The sequence below is a fragment of the Cavia porcellus genome, unplaced genomic scaffold (assembly GCF_034190915.1).
Source record: "Cavia porcellus strain 051 isolate PalLab524CR breed Dunkin Hartley unplaced genomic scaffold, mCavPor4.1 scaffold_44, whole genome shotgun sequence".
In the NCBI taxonomy this organism is placed as follows: Eukaryota; Metazoa; Chordata; class Mammalia; order Rodentia; family Caviidae; genus Cavia; species Cavia porcellus.
This window is the reverse complement of record NW_026947527.1, coordinates 559,901-572,625: the sequence shown is the minus strand read 5'-3', so window position 1 is coordinate 572,625 and position 12,725 is coordinate 559,901.

Here is a 12,725-nt window from a genome sequence, read left to right as displayed (position 1 = left end):
TATCCTACATTGCCACTGCATGTTCCCTGACCTCCCCATGGTGACCACCCCGCGGTGCTTTTCTCCATCCTACATTGCCACTCACTGCCTATCCTAATTCAGACCCTCCGATTCACACCACCCCGTGATGTTTTTTTCACTCCTACTAGTGAATGTAATGTAACACACACCCATACAATGCGCACCACCCCGTGATTTTTTTCTCACTCCTACTAGTGAATGTAATGTAACACACACCCATACAATGCGCACCACCCCGCGTTGTTTTTCAGAAACCTATCCTACATTGCCACTGCCTGTTCCCTGACCTCCCCAGGGTGAACACCCCGCGGTGCTTTTCTCCGTCCTACATTGCCACTCACTGCTTATCCTAATTCAGACCCTCCGATTCACACCACCCCGCGATGTTTTTCTCACTCCTACTAGTGAATGTAATGTAACACACACTCATACAATGCGCACCACCCCGCGATGTTTTTCAGAAACCTATCCTACATGGTCACTGCATGTTCCCTGACCTCCCCATGCTGACCACACCGCAGTGCTTTTCTCCATCCTACATTGTCACTCACTGCCTATCCTAATTCAGACCCTCCGATTCACACCACCCTGTGATGTTTTTTTCACTCCTACTAGTGAATGTAATGTAACACACACCCATACAATGCGCACCACCCCGTGATGTTTTTCTCACTCCTACTAGTGAATGTAATGTAACACACACCCATACATTGCGCACCACCCCGTGATGTTTTTCTCACTCCTACTAGTGAATGTAATGTAACACACACCCATACAATGCGCACCACCCCGTGATGTTTTTCTCACTCCTACTAGTGAATGTAATGTAACACACACCCATACAATGTGCACCACCCAGCGATGTTTTTCAGAAACCTATCCTACATTGCCACTGCATGTTCCCTGACCTCCCCATGCTGAACACCCCGCGGTGCTTATCTCTATCCTACATTGCCACTCACTGCCTATCCTAATTCAAACCCTCCGATTCACACAACCCCGTGATGTATTTCTCACTCCTACTAGTGAACGTAATGTACCACACACCCATACAATGCGCACCACCCCGCGATGATTTTCAGAAACCTATCCTACACTGCCACAGCATGTTCCCTGACCTCCCCATGCTGACCACCCCACGGTGCTTTTCTCCATCCTACATTGCCACTCACTGCCTATCCTAATTCAGACCTTCCGATTCACACCACCACGCGATGTTTTTCAGAACCCTAACCTACATGGCCCCTGCATGTTCCCTGACCTCACCATGCTGACCACCCCGCGGTGCTTTTCTCCATCCTACATTGCCACTCACTGCTATCCTAATTCAGACCCTCCGATTCACACCACCCCGTGATGTTTTTCTCACTCCTACTAGTGAATGTAATGTAACACACACCCATACAATGCGCACCACCCCGTGATGTTTTTCTCATTCCTACTAGTGAATGTAATGTAACACACACCCATACAATGCGCACCACCCCGCGATGATTTTCAGAAACCTATCCTACATTGCCACTGCATGTTCCCTGACCTCCCCATGCTGACCACCCCGCGGTGCTTTTCTCCATCCTACATTGCCACTCACTGCCTATCCTAATTCAGACCCTCCGATTCACACCACCCCGCGATGTTTTTCTCACTCCTACTAGTGAATGTAATGTAACACACACCCATACAATGCGCACCACCCCGCGATGTTTTTCAGCAACCTATCCTACATGGCCACTGCATGTTCCCTGACCTCTCCATGCTGACCACACCGCGGTGCTTTTCTCCGTCCTACATTGTCACTCACTGCCTATCCTAATTCAGACCCTCCGATTCACACCACCTCGTGATGTTTTTTTCACTCCTACTAGTGAATGTAATGTAACACACACCCATACAATGCGCACCACCCCGTGATGTTTTTCTCACTCCTACTAGTGAATGTAATGTAACACACACCCGTACAATGCGCACCACCCCGTGATGTTTTTCTCACTCCTACTAGTGAATGTAATGTAACACACACCCATACAATGCGCACCACCCCGTGATGTTTTTCTCACTCCTACTAGTGAATGTAATGTAACACACACCCATACAATGTGCACCACCCAGCGATGTTTTTCAGAAACCTATCCTACATTGCCACTGCATGTTCCCTGACTTCCCCATGCTGACCACCCCGCGGTGCTTTTCTCCATCCTACATTGACACTCACTGCCTATCCTAATTCAGACCCTCCGATTCACACCACCACGTGAGGTTTTTCTCACTCCTACTAGTCAATGTAATGTAACACACACCCATACAATGCGCACCACCCCGCGATGATTTTCAGAAACCTATCCTACATTGCCACTGCATGTTCCCTGACCTCCCCATGCTGACCACCCCGCGGTGCTTTTCTCCATCCTACATTGCCACTCACTGCCTATCCTAATTCAGACCCTCCGATTCACACCACCCCGCGATGTTTTTCTCACTCCTACTAGTGAATGTAATGTAACACACACCCATACAATGCGCACCAACCCGCGATGTTTTTCTCACCCCTACTAGTGAATGTAATGTAACACACACCCATACAATGCGCAACACCCCGCCATGTTTTTAAGAAACCTAACCTACATGGCCACTGAATGTTCCCTGACCTCCCCATGGTGACCACCCCGCGGTGCTTTTCTCCATCCTACATTGCCACTCACTGCCTATCCTAATTCAGACCCTCCGATTCACACCACCCCGCGTTGTTTTTCTCATTCCTACTAGTGAATGTAATGTAAAACACACCCATACAATGCGCACCACCCCGTGATGTTTTTCTCACTCCTACTAGTGAATGTAATGTAACACACACCCATACAATGCGCACCACCCCGTGATGTTTTTCTCACTCCTACTAGTGAATGTAATCTAACACACACCCATACATTGCGCACCACCCCGTGATGTTTTTCTCACTCCTACTAGTGAATGTAATGTAACACACACCCATACAATGTGCACCACCCAGCGATGTTTTTCAGAAACCTATCCTACATTGCCACTGCATGTTCCCAGACCTCCCCATGCTGAACACCCCGCGGTGCTTATCTCTATCCTACATTGCCACTTACTGCCTATCCTAATTCAAACCCTCCGATTCACACAACCCCGTGATATTTTTCTCACTCCTAGTAGTGAATGTAATGTAAGACACACCCATACAATGCGCACCACCCCGTGATGTATTTCTCACTCCTACTAGTGAACGTAATGTACCACACACCCATACAATGCGCACCACCCCGCGATGCTTTTCAGAAACCTATCCTACACAGCCACTGCATGTTCCCTGACCTCCCCGTGCTGACCACCCCGCGGTGCTTTTCTCCATCCTACATTGCCACTCACTGCCTTTCCTAATTCAGACCTTCCGATTCACACCACCCCGCGATGTTTTTCAGAAACCTAACCTACATGGCCCCTGCATGTTACCAGACCTCCCCAAACTGACCACCCCGCGGTGCTTTTCTCCATCCTACATTGCCACTCACTGCCTATCCTAATTCAGACCCTGCGATTCAAACCACCCCGTGATGTTTCTCTCACTCCTACTAGTGAATGTAATGTAACACACACCCATACAATGCGCACCACCCCGCGATGTTTTTCAAAAACCTATCCTACATGGCCACTGCATGTTCCCTGACCTCCCCATGCTAACCACACCACGGTGCTTTTCTCCATCCTACATTGCCACTCACTGCCTATCCTAATTCAGACCCTCGATTCACACCACCCCGTGATGTTTTTTTCACTCCTACTAGTGAATGTAATGTAACACACACCCATACAATGCGCACCACCCCGTGATTTTTTTCTCACTCCTACTAGTGAATGTAATGTAACACACACCCATACAATGCGCACCACCCCGCGTTGTTTTTCAGAAAACTATCCTACATTGCCACTGCATGTTCCCTGACCTCCCCATGGTGACCACCCCGCGGTGCTTTTCTCCATCCTACATTGCCACTCACTGCCTATCCTAATTCAGACCCTCCGATTCACACCACCCCGTGATGTTTTTTTCACTCCTACTAGTGAATGTAATGTAACACACACCCATACAATGCGCACCACCCCGTGATTTTTTTCTCACTCCTACTAGTGAATGTAATGTAACACACACCCATACAATGCGCACCACCCCGCGTTGTTTTTCAGAAACCTATCCTACATTGCCACTGCATGTTCCCTGACCTCCCCATGGTGACCACCCCGCGGTGCTTTTCTCCATCCTACATTGCCACTCACTGCTTATCCTAATTCAGACCCTCCGATTCACACCACCCCGCGATGTTTTTCTCACTCCTACTAGTGAATGTAATGTAAAACACACCCATACAATGCGCACCACCCCGTGATGTTTTTCTCACTCCTACTAGTGAATGTAATGTAACACACACTCATACAATGCGCACCACCCCGCGATGTTTTTCAGAAACCTATCCTACATGGTCACTGCATGTTCCCTGACCTCCCCATGCTGACCACACCACAGTGCTTTTCTCCATCCTACATTGTCACTCACTGCCTATCCTAATTCAGACCCTCCGATTCACACCACCCCGTGATGTTTTTTTCACTCCTACTAGTGAATGTAATGTAACACAAACCCATACAATGCGCACCACCCCGTGATGTTTTTCTCACTCCTACTAGTGAATGTAATGTAACACACACCCATACAATGCGCACCACCCCGTGATGTTTTTCTCACTCCTACTAGTGAATGTAATGTAACACACACCCGTACAATGCGCACCACCCCGTGATATTTTTCTCACTCCTACTAGTGAATGTAATGTAACACACACCCATACAATGTGCACCACCCAGCGATGTTTTTCAGAAACCTATCCTACATTGCCACTGCATGTTCCCTGACCTCCCCATGCTGAACACCCCGCGGTGCTTATCTCTATCCTACATTGCCACTCACTGCCTATCCTAATTCAAACCCTCCGATTCACACAAACCCGTGATGTATTTCTCACTCCTACTAGTGAACGTAATGTACCACACACCCATACAATGCGCACCACCCCGCGATGATTTTCAGAAACCTATCCTACACTGCCACTGCATGTTCCCTGACCTCCCCATGCTGACCACCCCGCGGTGCTTTTCTCCATCCTACATTGCCACTCACTGCCTATCCTAATTCAGACCTTCCGATTCACACCACCACGCGATGTTTTTCAGAACCCTAACCTACATGGCCCCTGCATGTTCCCTGACCTCACCATGCTGACCACCCCACGGTGCTTTTCTCCATCCTACATTGGCACTCCCTGCTATCCTAATTCAGACCCTCTGATTCACACCATCCCGTGATGTTTTTCTCACTCCTACTAGTGAATGTAATGTAACACACACCCATACAATGCGCACCACCCCGCGATGTTTTTCAAAAACCCATCCTACATGGCCACTGCATGTTCCCTGACCTCCCCATGCTGACCACACCACGGTGCTTTTCTCCATCCTACATTGCCACTCACTGCCTATCCTAATTCAGACACTCCGATTCACACCACCCCGTGATGTTTTTTTCACTCCTACTAGTGAATGTAATGTAACACACACCCGTACAATGCACACCACCCCTTGATGTTTTTCTCACTCCTACTAGTGAATGTAATGTAACACACACCCATACAATGCGCACCACCCCGTGATGATTTTCTCACTCCTACTAGTAAATGTAATGTAACACACCCCCATACAATGCGCACCACCCCGTGATGTTTTTCTCACTCCTACTAGTGAATGTAATGTAACACACACCCATACAATGCGCACCACCCCTTGATGTTTTTCTAACTCCTACTAGTGAATGTAATGTAACACATACCCATACAATGTGCACCACGCAGCGATGTTTTTCAGAAACCTATCCTACATTGCCACTGCATGTTCCCTGACCTCCCCATGCTGACCACCCCATGGTGCTTATTTCTATCCTTCATTGCCACTCACTGCCTATCCTAATTCAAACCCTCCGATTCACACAACCCCGTGATATTTTTGTCACTCCTAGTAGTGAATGTAATGTAAGACACACCCATACAATGCGCACCACCCCGTGATGTATTTCTCACTCCTACTAGTGAACGTAATGTACCACACACCCATACAATGCACACCACCCCGCGATGCTTTTCAGAAACCTATCCAACACTGCCACTGCATGTTCCTTGACCTCCCCATGCTGACCACCCCGCGGTGCTTTTCTCCATCCTACATTGCCACTCACTGCCTATCCTAATTCAGACCTTCCGATTCACACCACCCCGTGATGTTTTTCTCACTCCTACTAGTGAATGTAATGTAACACACACAAATACAATGCGCACCACCCCGTGATGTTTTTCTCACTCCTACTAGTGAATGTAATGTAACACACACCCATACAATGCGCACCACCCCGTGATGTTTTTTTCACTCCTACTAGTGAATGTAATGTAACACACACCCATACAATGCACACCACCCCGTGATGTTTTTCTCACTCCTACTAGTGAATGTAATGTAACACACACCCATACAATGAGCACCACCCCGTGATGATTTTCTCACTCCTACTAATAAATGTAATGTAACACACACCCATACAATGCGCACCACCCCGTGATGTTTTTCTCACTCCTACTAGTGAATGTAATGTAACACACACCCATACAATGCGCACCACCCCGTGATGTTTTTCTCACTCCTACTAGTGAATGTAATGTAACACACACCCATACAATGTGCACCACCCAGCGATGTTTTTCAGAAACCTATCCTACATTGCCACTGCATGTTCCCTGACCTCCCCATGCTGACCACCTCATGGTGCTTATCTCTATCCTACATTTCCACTCACTGCCTATCCTAATTCAAACCCTCCGATTCACACAACCCCGTGATATTTTTGTCACTCCTAGTAGTGAATGTAATGTAAGACACACCCATACAATGCGCACCACCCCGTGATGTATTTCTCACTCCTACTAGTGAACGTAATGTACCACACACACAAACAATGCGCACCACACCGCGATGCTTTTCAGAAACCTATCCTACACTGCCACTGCATGTTCCCTGACCTCCCCTTGCTGACCACCCCGCGGTGCTTTTCTCCATCCTACATGGCCACTCACTGCCTATCCTAATTCAGACCTTCCGATTCACACCACCCCGCGATGTTTTTCAGAAACCTATCCTACATGGCCCCTGCATGTTCCCTGACCTCCCCATGCTGACCACCCCGCGGTGCTTTTCTCAATCGTACATTGCCACTCACTGCCTATCCTAATTCAGACCCTCCGATTCACACCACCCCGTGATGTTTTTCTCACTCCTACTAGTGAATGTAATGTAACACACACCCATACAATGCGCACCACCCCGTGATGTTTTTCTCACTCCTACTAGTGAATGTAATGTAACACACACCAATACAATGCGCACCACCCCGCGATGTTTTTCAAAAACCTATCCTACATGGCCACTGCATGTTCCCTGACCTCCCCATGCTGACCACACCGCGGTGCTTTTCTCCATCCTACATTGCCACTCACTGCCTATCGTAATTCAGACCCTCCGATTCACACCACCCCGTGATGTTTTTTTCACTCCTACTAGTGAATGTAATGTAACACACACCCATACAACGCGCACCACCCCGTGATGTTTTTCTCACTCCTACTAGTGAATGTAATGTAACACACACCCATAAAATGCGCACCACCCCGTGATGTTTTTCTCACTCCTACTAGTGAATGTAATGTAACACACACCCATATAATGCGCACCACCCCGCGTTGTTTTTCAGAAACCTATCCTACATTGCCACTGCATGTTCCCTGACCTCCCCATGCTGACCAACCCCGCGGTGCTTTTCTCCATCCTACATTGGCACACAGTGCCTATCCTAATTCAGACCCTCCGATTCACACCACCCCGTGATGTTTTTCTCACTCCTACTAGTGAATGTAATGTAACAGCCACCCATACAATGCGCACCACACCGTGATGTTTTTCTCACTCCTACTAGTGAATGTAATGTAACACACACCCATACAATGCGCACCACCCAGCGATGTTTTTCCGAAACCTATCCTACATTGCCACTGCATGTTCCCTGACCTCCCCATGCTGACCACCCCGCGGTGCTTATCTCTATCCTACATTGCCACTCACTGCCTATCCTAATACAAACCCTCCGGTTCACACCACCCCGTGATATTTTTCTCACTCTTAGTAGTGAATGTAATGTAACACACACCCGTACAATGCGCACCACCCCGCGATGTTTTTCAGAAACCTAACCTACATGGCCACTGCATGTTCCCTGACCTCCCCATGCTGACTACCCCGCGGTGCTTTTCTCCATCCTACATTGCCACTCACTGCCTATCCTAATTCAGACCTACGATTCACACCACCCCGTGATGTTTTTCTCACTCCTACTAGTGAATGTAATGTAACACACACCCATACAATGCGCACCACCCCGTGATGTTTTTCTCACTTCTACTAGTGAATGTAATGTAACACACACCCATAAAATGCGCACCACCCGGCGATGTTTTTCAAAAACCTATCCTACATGGCCACTGCATGTTCCCTGACCTCCCCATGCTGAACACACAGCTGTGCTTTTCTCCATCCTACATTGTCACTCACTGCCTATCCTAATTCAGACGCTCCGATTCACACCACCCTGTGATGTTTTTTTCACTCCTACTAGTGAATGTAATGTAACACACACCCATACAATGCGCACCACCCCGTGAAGTTTTTCTCACTCCTACTAGTGAATGTAATGTAACACATACCCATACAATGCGCACCAACCCGTGATGTTTTTCTCACTCCTACTAGTGAATGTATTGTAACACACACCCATACAATGCGCACCACCCCGCGATGTTTTTCAGAAACCTATCCTACATTGCCACTGCATGTTCCCTGACCTCCCCATGCTGACCAACCCCGCGGTGCTTTTCTCCATCCTACATTGCCACACAGTGCCTATCCTAATTCAGACCCTCCGATTCACACCACCCCGTGATGTTTTTTTCACTCCTACTAGTGAATGTAATGTAACACACACCCATACAATGCGCACCACCCCGTGAAGTTTTTCTCACTCTTACTAGTGAATGTAATGTAACACATACCTATACAATGCGCACCACCCCGTGATGTTTTTCTCACTCCTACTAGTGAATGTAATGTAACACACACCCATACAATGCGCACCACCCAGCGATGTTTTTCAAAAACCTATCCTACATGGCCACTGCATGTTCCCTGACCTCCCCATGCTGACCACACCGCGGTGCTTTTCTCCATCCTACATTGCCACTCACTGCCTATCCTAATTCAGACCCTCCGATTCACACCACCCCGTGATGTTTTTTTCACTCCTACTAGTGAATGTAATGTAACACACACCCATAAAATGCGCACCACCCCGTGATGTTTTTCTCACTCCTACTAGTGAATGTAATGTAACACACACCCATACAATGCGCAGCACCCCGCGTTGTTTTTCAGAAACCTATCCTACATTGCCACTGCATGTTCCCTGACCTCCCCATGCTGACCAACCCCGCGGTGCTTTTCTCCATCCTACATTGGCACACAGTGCCTATACTAATTCAGACCCTCCAATTCACACCACCCCGTGATGTTTTTCTCACTCCTACTAGTGAACGTAATGTACCACACACCCATACAATGCACACCACCCCGCGATGCTTTTCAGAAACCTATCCAACACTGCCACTGCATGTTCCTTGACCTCCCCATGCTGACCACCCCGCGGTGCTTTTCTCCATCCTACATTGCCACTCACTGCCTATCCTAATTCAGACCTTCCGATTCACACCACCCCGTGATGTTTTTCTCACTCCTACTAGTGAATGTAATGTAACACACACAAATACAATGCGCACCACCCCGTGATGTTTTTCTCACTCCTACTAGTGAATGTAATGTAACACACACCCATACAATGCGCACCACCCCGTGATGTTTTTTTCACTCCTACTAGTGAATGTAATGTAACACACACCCATACAATGCACACCACCCCGTGATGTTTTTCTCACTCCTACTAGTGAATGTAATGTAACACACACCCATACAATGCGCACCACCCCGTGATGATTTTCTCACTCCTACTAGTAAATGTAATGTAACACACACCCATACAATGCGCACCACCCCGTGATGTTTTTCTCACTCCTACTAGTGAATGTAATGTAACACACACCCATACAATGCGCACCACCCCGTGATGTTTTTCTCACTCCTACTAGTGAATGTAATGTAACACATACCCATACAATGTGCACCACCCAGCGATGTTTTTCAGAAACCTATCCTACATTGCCACTGCATGTTCCCTGACCTCCCCATGCTGACCACCCCATGGTGCTTATTTCTATCCTACATTGCCACTCACTGCCTATCCTAATTCAAACCCTCCGATTCACACAACCCCGTGATATTTTTTTCACTCCTAGTAGTGAATGTAATGTAAGACACACCCATACAATGCGCACCACCCCGTGATGTATTTCTCACTCCTACTAGTGAACGTAATGTACCACACACCCATACAATGCACACCACCCCGCGATGCTTTTCAGAAACCTATCCAACACTGCCACTGCATGTTCCTTGACCTCCCCATGCTGACCACCCCGCGGTGCTTTTCTCCATCCTACATTGCCACTCACTGCCTATCCTAATTCAGACCTTCCGATTCACACCACCCCGTGTTTTTCTCACTCCTACTAGTGAATGTAATGTAACACACACAAATACAATGCGCACCACCCCGTGATGTTTTTCTCACTCCTACTAGTGAATGTAATGTAACACACACCCATACAATGCGCACCACCCCGTGATGTTTTTTTCACTCCTACTAGTGAATGTAATGTAACACACACCCATACAATGCACACCACCCCGTGATGTTTTTCTCACTCCTACTAGTGAATGTAATGTAACACACACCCATACAATGAGCACCACCCCGTGATGATTTTCTCACTCCTACTAATAAATGTAATGTAACACACACCCATACAATGCGCACGACCCCGTGATGTTTTTCTCACTCCTACTAGTGAATGTAATGTAACACACACCCATACAATGCGCACCACCCCGTGATGTTTTTCTCACTCCTACTAGTGAATGTAATGTAACACACACCCATACAATGTGCACCACCCAGCGATGTTTTTCAGAAACCTATCCTACATTGACACTGCATGTTCCCTGACCTCCCCATGCTGACCAACCCCGCGGTGCTTTTCTCCATCCTACATTGGCACACAGTGCCTATCCTAATTCAGACCCTCCGATTCACACCACCCCGTGATGTTTTTCTCACTCCTACTAGTGAATGTAATGTAACAGCCACCCATACAATGCGCACCACCCCGTGATGTTTTTCTCACTCCTACTAGTGAATGTAATGTAACACACACCCATACAATGCGCACCACCCAGCGATGTTTTTCAGAAACCTATCCTACATTGCCACTGCATGTTCCCTGACCTCCCCATGCTGACCACCCCGCGGTGCTTATCTCTATCCTACATTGCCACTCACTGCCTATCCTAATACAAACCCTCCGGTTCACACCACCCCGTGATATTTTTCTCACTCCTAGTAGTGAATGTAATGTAACACACACCCATACAATGCGCACCACCCCGCGATGTTTTTCAGAAACCTATCCTACATGGCCACTGCATGTTCCCTGACCTCCCCATGCTGACTACCCCGCGGTGCTTTTCTCCATCCTACATTGCCACTCACTGCCTATCCTAATTCAGACCTACGATTCACACCACCCCGTGATGTTTTTCTCACTCCTACTAGTGAATGTAATGTAACACACACCCATACAATGCGCACCACCCCGTGATGTTTTTCTCACTTCTACTAGTGAATGTAATGTAACACACACCCATAAAATGCGCACCACCCGGCGATGTTTTTCAAAAACCTATCCTACATGGCCACTGCATGTTCCCTGACCTCCCCATGCTGACCACACCGCGGTGCTTTTCTCCATCCTACATTGCCACTCACTGCCTATCCTAATTCAGACCCTCCGATTCACACCACCCCGTGATGTTTTTTTCACTCCTACTAGTGAATGTAATGTAACACACACCCATAAAATGCGCACCACCCCGTGATGTTTTTCTCACTCCTACTAGTGAATGTAATGTAACACAAACCCATACAATGCGCACCACCCCGCGTTGTTTTTCAGAAACCTATCCTACATTGCCACTGCATGTTCCCTGACCTCCCCATGCTGACCAACCCCGCGGTGCTTTTCTCCATCCTACATTGGCACACAGTGCCTATACTAATTCAGACCCTCCAATTCACACCACCCCGTGATGTTTTTCTCACTCCTACTAGTGAATGTAATGTAACAGCCACCCATACAATGCGCACCACCCCGTGATGTTTTTCTCACTCCTACTAGTGAATGTAATGTAACACACACCCATACAATGCGCACAACCCAGCGATGTTTTTCAGAAACCTATCCTACATGGCCACTGCATGTTCCCTGACCTCCCCATGCTGACCACCCCGCGGTGCTTATCTCTATCCTACATTGCCA